Source organism: Mus caroli, unplaced genomic scaffold (assembly GCF_978045245.1).
Source record: "Mus caroli unplaced genomic scaffold, Mus_caroli_1 scaffold_3, whole genome shotgun sequence".
NCBI classification, from domain to species: domain Eukaryota; kingdom Metazoa; phylum Chordata; class Mammalia; order Rodentia; family Muridae; genus Mus; species Mus caroli.
Genome location: NW_028227258.1, coordinates 71556400 through 71565143, shown reverse-complemented (window position 1 = coordinate 71565143; position 8744 = coordinate 71556400).

Genomic DNA, 8744 nt, shown 5'->3' with positions numbered 1-8744 from the left:
GGGTGCTGGGCTGATGGCATCTTGGCCCTTGTGTTTCTAGCCATGTTGTGACCAGCCTCCAAGCTTCACCTCACAATCACAATCCTTAAGGGTGGTTAACCACAAACACCCCCCAGGTTGGTAATCTAGTTGTGAGCTATAGGATGTGGAAATTTCTCTCATCTTGGTAACAAGTAGGGCTCAGATGTAGCCCATATCTTTCCTTCCCTCAGATCTCATCTGAACCCCCAAAGGCAACTGTTCCACAGTCTGTCTTCTTCAGAGGCCCAATTTATCCCTCCCCGCCCCCCAATTCCTGAGCTGAGTATTTCTATTCTCTAGTTATTGCCACTAAAGCCTGGAAAAAACATAGGTTGATGGGTGAGGCCTTGGTGAAGGTGGAGGATAGATTGGGGTGGGTGGTGGGGAGCAGGGAGGTGGGGTGGCAATGGCCTTCCCTGAATAGGGTGGGTGGGAGGGAACAAGACCCTTTTGCACAACTCTCTTTTAAGTTTCCTTTTTTCTTTTCTTTTTTTTTTTCTTTTTTTAACTCATTCTAATTTTCTGCATTGTGTTTGGGAAATAAAATGAAAAAACAAACTAAGACCAATAGGAACTGGTTTTCAAAAGGTAAATACACTCCCATCTGTTTCAGAGGCTGCTGAGCATTGCAGCAGTGAAGATTCAAATAATAAGCTAATTTTTGGAGAAAGGATTAAAAGAAAAAACTTTGTAATATTTATCACTTGCAAGCTATGTTTAATAAAGAAAGGAATGGTTTCTAAGCTTTCCTGTGACTTGTGTTTTAGTTGTGGCCAAGGTGGGATGGGAATGGTTTGGTGGAAGAGTCAGGGTGTTGGATAAGCTCTGACTCGAGCTCCTTGCCTGCCTCTGCTGTTGCTCCTCTCCACCTCTAGTGACCCCATAGTCACTTGGTATACGTGCCATGACTGACCTTTCCCAGAGCCCCCTCACATCTGCACTGTCTAGTAGTTTGTCAGTAGCTGCTTTCTCTGGCTAGGGATCTCATAGTATTAGAGATTCACACATACCAAACTTTTAACATCTTCCCTAGAAAGGCCTAGAATTGCTGTGTCAACATTCTTATACCTTTCAAGTTTGCCTTCAAACAAAGCATCAGTCATTTTGGTTCCCACGTTTTATGTTTTATTTCTAACAAAACTTTTAGATGACTCCCAAACAAGGTGGTATCGTTTTCTGGAATGCTTAAAAGTCAGGACTGGCTGGCCGTGGTGGCCTATGCCTTTAATCCCAGCACTTGGGAGGCAGAGGCAGGCGGATTTCTGAGAACAGCCTGGTCTACAAAGTGAGTTCCAGGACAGCCAGGGCTACACAGAGAAACCCTGTCTCGGAAAAAGAAAAAAAAGGACTGTGTCCAACTCCCAATCTTCTGCCATATTTTATACCATCAGAAGAGCTGATGGGGAAAGGCAGAGCCCAGCCTTGCTGGAATCTTGTTACTGATCCTAGGGTTATTTTTGTATGAGCACAGGAGAGACAATATGTGTGGTTCCCTAGGCCATGGGCTTTCCTTCCCACAAAACCCTTGCCTTCTGATGTCACCGTGGGACAGGGAAAGTTTAGCTGAGGTAGTTGTCTGGGGTTTGTTTCTACAGAGCATGACAGTACTCCATGGCATGTGACTGTTTGCTGCTGGACACTGGAGGCTGGAAACGAAGAGTAGGAGCGCTAGGTGCTATAACCTCTTCCTTCTGTCAAGAGACCTAGGACTGAAACTGTCAATCAAACGCTCCCTTTAGAACAAAGGATTGCAGAAATGGCTCATGATTTAACATCACTTGCTCTTGTAGAGGACTTGGGTTCAATTCCCAGCATCCATGTGGACTTCCAAGAGCACCAGACATAGCACATGTATGTACATGCAAATAAAACATATAAATAAATTTGTTTTGTTTTGTTTTGTTTGAGACAAGGTTGTTCTGTGTGGCCCTGGCTGTTCTGGAACTAACTCTGTAGACAAAGCCAACCTTGAATTCAGAGATCTGCCTGCCTCTACCTCCCTAGTGCTGGGATTATAGGCATGTGCCACCACTGGCCAAACACCTGTATGCATAAATGCTTAAAACAAGATCTAGAGATCAGATGGTGTTGAGGTGATGTTCTCTGAAAAAGAACCAGTGCTTGAGAATCTTCTGTCTCGAAGCTCAATGTTTGGTGTTGGGGGAGAAGAGCAAAAAACGAGCTCAGGGTTGGCTGGAGAGGTGGCTCAGCAGTTAAGAGTACTGACTGCTCTTCCGAAGGTTGCTGAGTTCAATTCCCAGCAACCACATGGTGGCTCACAACCATCTGTAATGGGATCCGATGCCCTCTTCTAGTGTGTCTGAAGACAGCTACAATGTACTTATGTATAATAATAAGTATTTAAAAAAAAAAAAAAAGGGCTGGTGAGATGGCTCAGTGGGTAAGATCACCCGACTGCTTTTCCAAAGGTCCGAAGTTCAAATCCCAGCAACCACGTGGTGGCTCACAACCACCCGTAATGAGATCTGATGCCCTCTTCTGGTGCGTCTGAAGACAGCTACAGTGTACTTACATTAAATAAATAAATAAATAAATAAATAAATAAATAAATATCTTTGGGGGAAAAAAAAAAAACTTGAGCTCTAGCTGAGCCATGCCCACTTTCCTGCTGCTCGCAATACAGTTTGCCTGCTCCTGGTCAGACCTTTATGGCTTGATATTGTGATGGTGAGACAAGTGGTGACAGTCCTTGCTGTCTCCATTTCTGTCTTCCTCCCCTCTGAGGTTCAGGCCTCCCTGTCCAGGCCTTAAGCACACTCACCAGCTCTCCATCGTGAGTTGCTCACTCTATGATGAGTTCAGTTTTCTTCATTGGCTTCCTCCTGCTCTGAGCCTGGCTTCTGTGGCACCTAGTTTGGAGTACTGCTGCACCCTGCCTTAGCCTCAGTTCCTACCCCTCTCCGGGTGTGGAGAGGACAGTCCACCCGTTTCTCCATGCTGGATTGGCTCAGGCCCACATCTACCTCATCCTATGCCCTGAGAGCTTATAATCATCTCCCCTTGCTCTTGTAGCCCAGCAGGTCTTCTCTAAGTATAAGACTCAAAAGACAACTGGCTCCTCTGCCTCAGTTTCTCCTAGTATAATTTGTAACTAGTAATGGGAAAGAATTCACTCTGCCATTTGAGCTTATGATAACAGACTGTGTCCCTAAGCAACTTTCTTTTTCTTTTTTTTTTTTTTTAAAGATTTATTTATTTATTATATGTAAGTACACTGTAGCTGTCTTCAGACACTCCAGAAGAGGACGCCAGATCTTGTTACAGATGGTTGTGAGCCACCATGTGGTTGCTGGGATTTGAACTCTGGACCTTCGAAAGAGCAGTCGGGTGCTCTTACCCACTGAGCCATCTCACCAGCCCCCTAAGCAACTTTCACATTAGCCCAAGAAAGAGGAGGGAAGTGGTGAGGGCAGGCCATCCACCACAAACCATGAGCTGCTCTCATCCTAACAGCAAGAGCATCCAGCCTTGGATTCTAGGGACAGTCTGTGAGAAGACCAAGGTTGGAGTCAGAGCCCTCTTTCAGGTCCATGTACATGGTAGCCCTGAGTCCTCTTGATGAAGCCTGTTTTGACCCCAGCCATACTACCCTCTTACTGGCCCAACTCACCAGAGGTGGGGCACACACAGAAACAACAAGCACTGCTCTTCCTGCTCCTATGGTTGAAAGCCTGGGGCTTAGGGCCTCTGGCTGGGCAGGGAGCATAGGAGTTGAAAGGAGCCAGCTCGCCGGGCGTGGTGGCGCACGCCTTTAATCCCAGCACTCGGGAGGCAGAGGCAGGCGGATTTCTGAGTTCGAGGCCAGCCTGGTCTACAAAGTGAGTTCCAGGACAGCCAGAGCTATACAGAGAAACCCTGTCTCGAAAAACCGAAAAAAGAAAAAAAAGAAAAAGAAAGGAGCCAGCTCCCTAAAATATTGAAGTACCTGGGGCAAGGTCATATGGACAAACAGTGGAGAAAGTGCAGGACAGTGACCGCCAGGGTGACAGTTCTCAGCCTGCACGTAGGTGGCTCTACACAACGTTGGTTGAGAAGCTCAGGATAGCAAGGTAGCAGAGAAAACCAAAATAGATGGTAGCCCCAGCTCACCTGGAGTTAGGGACTCTACAGCCCTGAGGAAGCTATCACACTGCTACCAGTAATGGAGGCATCATAGGGAAGAGTCCTATCTGGCACCTCTGCTGAATGAGCCCATCAGTGGGATATAGGCTGTGGCAGCCTCTGAGCTAAATACATTCTCCAGTGTGCCTTTCCTCACAGCCTCTTGGAAACTAGCTTGACATATCAGTGTCCTCTCACCAGCCACATGCCCCAGTCCCCCTACCCCGCAAGGGAACTTGTACTATTCCTGATGCCTGACCGGTCCTTCCAGGTTTCCAAGGGGTAGCAGAGAAGGAGGCTACAGGAGCTGCAGCTGGGCTAAGGAAGGGCAGTGAGGAAGCCTAGGAGATACTCAGAAGCAATCTCTTAGATCCTGTCCCAGAAACCTATCGAGAGTCTTTTGGTGGTCACTGAGATAGGTAGGGTCCAAAGAATGACTTTTCCAGAACACACCATTTGGACAGAAGTAGGTTAGAGCCAACAGCTCACTCTTGGCCTTGCATCCAATCTGTGACCGAAGGCCTCACTCACTCACATGTCCACACCCACCTTGGACTGGCCAGAGGTGAAACAAATATGTCTTCCTGGTTACTTTCAGAGATGAACAGAGCCATACCTTGTAAACTCTCGGGAGCTGGCCCTGGTTCTGGGTTCCCTATCGTAGGCCATGTGGTCCCTGGCCTGATAAGAGCCCATGCTTTCTTCTGCCATGCATTGTTAAATAGTCTCATCTTCAACAAAGCAACTCTTAGTGTACTGAAGAAAAGCAGACAGCTAAAACACATGGGCTAAAGGAAGCTGAGACCTGCCAGAGAAAAGACTCATCAAGGTATGTAGCAGTAAGCCATAGGTGGGCGGAGATACTTGCTGGAAAGAGAAGGGTGTGTGTGTGTGTGTGTGTGTGTGTGTGTGTGTGTGTAGTGTTGTATGATGGTAGGGTTCATATCTAGGGAGATGGGGAGAGGTAGGTAAGGTCTTGAGTACCCGTTGTGAGTTAGCGTCATCTTTTTTTTTTTTTTTTTTTTAGATTTATTTATTTATTGTATGTAAGTACACTGTAGCTGTCTTCAGACACTCCAGAAGAGAGTGCCAGATCTCCTTACGGATGGTTGTGAGCCACCATGTGGTTACTGGGATTTGAACTCAGGACCTTCGGAAGAGCAGTCAGTGCTCTCAACTGCTGAGTCATCTCTCCAGCCCCGCGTCATCTTTTTTTGTTTGTTTGTTTGTCTTGTTTTTCGAGACAGGGTTTCTCTGTATAGCCCTGGCTGTCCTGGCACTCACTTTGTAAACCAGGCTGGCCTTGAACTCAGAAATCCGCCTGCCTCTGCCTCCTGAGTGCTGGGATTAAAGGCGTGCGCCACCACGCCCGGCTGAGTTAGCTTCATCTTATTTCCAGAACAGCGCCTTTCCATTCTGCAACTAAACCAGTCTAGAATCAGTGAGCCCCTGAGCCCCACAGGGATCTTACACAAGGACTGACTGTGGCCACTAGACAAGCTAGGGGAACTAGGCAGTCAAGGAAGCCAGGAAGGCATCCTGAGACCCAGCCTCCCTGCCCCTGCCTTCTAGACCCTCTCCTGACCTAGGGAGCAAGAGTGTTCCCAGTTCCTTCCTGCCAGGACCTAGAGACTCACACTGCACAGGGAGAATACCTTGTACTCTTGTGCTGGACACAGGTGCGTGATTGACTAGGGGCACAGACATAGACCCCTAAGTGCTGAACAGACACAGCAGAAATCACCAGGTTTCCAGGACCCAGAATTTGGATGCACTCTGCACTTAAGGGAGCAGCCGTTTGTGGGAAGTGTCGGGGTAAGGGCAATGGCCTGGGTAGGGTGGGAAAAAGGAGCTCCGTACCCAGGAGGCTCAAGAATCAAGTAGCTGTCTGGGAAGAGGGAACTGTGACAGATTCTAACCCCTGGGCCTGGTGCACTGTGGGAGTTAGGTTCTAAGGCCAGGCAGAAGCCTACTGTGAGCTGGGCTAATACATAGAAGGGGAGAACCCTTGCTACCTCCCACATGGTTTCTGCTCCAAGGCTTCCTTCTAGCAGTTATCTGTGACCAGGTTTTAGAGCTGCCATAGTGCTGCAGTTTCATCCCTAATTTACAAGTAAAATGACCTGCCCAAACTGGCTATGGTGATTCATGGCTGTATATAGGCTGGAAGAGGATATTCTTGAGTCCGAGGCTAATCTGGGCCACAGGCCAAGTTTAAAGCCATCTGGGGCTATAGTGTGAGGGGGAGAAAGAACAAGTAGAGAGTGAACATGTATCCAGTGTATCAGACCTTAGCCAGCCTCCCCTTCCCTAGGTGGCTCCCCTGGACACTCAAAGGATTAGAGACTCTCCCTCCGAACAAGTGTCAGAGAATGTTTAGGAGAGAAATAAACATTTTTTCCAAAACACTACCACTACCATTTTGTGCCTAAACCCCATGTTCATTATGTGAAACACCCCTCCCACTTATTGTGGAAAACAAAAACCACCACTGAAGCTACTGCATGCTGCCGCCTCGGCATGGGGTGGAAACCAACCTTGGTTTCTGTTTTTCTGTGTCTGTTTTTGTCTTTGTTTTTGCTGTCATCCTTACTCATCTTTTTAAACCTTGTACTTTCTGATCTTTTTTATTATTATTAAGATTCACTTATTTATTTATTCTGTATACAGTATTCTGCCTGTATGCCAGAAGAGGATACTAAATCTCATTACAGATGGCTGTGAGCCACCATGTGGTTGCTGGGAATTGAAGTCAGGGCCTCTGGAAGAGCAGTCAGTGCTCTTAACCTCTGAGCCATCTTTCCAGCCCTTTCGCATCCTCCCTAACATAAATTTAACCTTTCATAAGTGTCCTTCACTTAGAACTACTCAGATGAGACCATGAGTCTCTAGAATGAAATTTTTGTAGGGCCTTGTGGTGTAGGCCTGTAAACTCAAGCTACTTGGGAGGCTAAAGCAGGAGGATGCCACCCATAAGCCTGTCCAGGGGCTGCTAGCATGACTCAGAGTGGTAGAGCACCTGCCCAGCGTGCATGAGACACTAGACTAAACTCCCAGCACCGTAAGAAAGAACAGGACTAATGAGTAGGTCATACACTTCTGAAGTCTCCATACTTGAGAGATGAATGCAAGGAAGATCAAGAGTTTGAGGCTAACCTGGGCTGCTCTTCCAGTAGACCCAGGCTTTGTTCTCAACACTCATGTCAAGCAGGTCCACAGCCACCTGTAACTCCAGCTCCAGAGACCCTGGTTTCCATGAGCACCCACCCACACATGGCACCCACACATGCACACACACATAGCACCCACACATGGCACCACACATGCACACACACATGCACACACACATGGCACCCACACATGCACACACACATGGCACCCACACATGGCACCCACACATGCACACACACATGCACACACACATGCACACACACATGCACCCACACATGCACACACACATGCACACACACATGGCACCCACACATGGCACCCACACATGCACACACACATGCACACACACATGGCACCCACACATGCACACACACATGCACACACACATGGCACCCACACATGGCACCCACACATGCACACACACATGGCACCCACACATGCACACACACATGGCACCCACACATGGCACCCACACATGGCACCCACACATGCACACACATGGCTAAAAAGATAATAATTTTTAATTTTTTTCTTTTAAAAGCTATTTTAGATTTATTCATTTGTTTGCCTGCATGTATGTTTGTATACCATGTACATGCCTAGTACCGACAGGTCAGAAGAAGACATCAGATGCCCTGAAACTGGAGTTATAGATGGCTGTGAACCACTGTGTAGGAATGGAAAACCATCTCTCCAGTCATAAAATCTAAAAAACAAAACAAAATAAAAAGGGAATCAACTTGACTGAGACTCTGTCTCAATAAAAAGTGTTTTTTTTTTTTTTTAGATGTTTATTGTTATACATAAGTACACTGTAGCTGTCTTCAGACACCAGAAGAGGATGTCAGATCTCATTACGGGTGGTTGTGAGCCACCATGTGATTGCTGAGATTTGAACTCAGGACCTTTGGAAAAGCAGTCAGTGTTCTTAGCCACTGAGCCATCTTGCCAGCCCAATAAAAAGTTTTTTAAAAGGCTGGAATTGAGCCAGGCGTGGTGGAGGATGCCTTTAATCCCAGTACTTGAGAGGCAGAGACAGGCAGATTTCTGAGTTCGAGGCCAGCCTGGTCTACAGAGTGAGTTCCAGGACAGCCAGGGCTACACAGAGAAAAACAAAACAAAAATAAATAAATAAAAAACCTCAAAAATCTCTTAAAAGGCTGGAATTATAGCTGAGTATCTGCTTGGCTAGCATATAACAGGCTTAGGCAGTGGCTCTCAATCTGGGGCTCATGACTCCTGCGGGGATACATATTAGATATTTACATTATGCTTCACAACAGTAGCAACATTACAGTTATGAAGTAGCAACACAATAATTTTATGGTTTGGAGTCACCATGTGAGGAACTGTATTAAAGGGTTGCAGTATTGGGAAGGTTGAGAATCGCTGCTCTAGGCTAAATCCTCAGTGCAATTAATAATTACTTA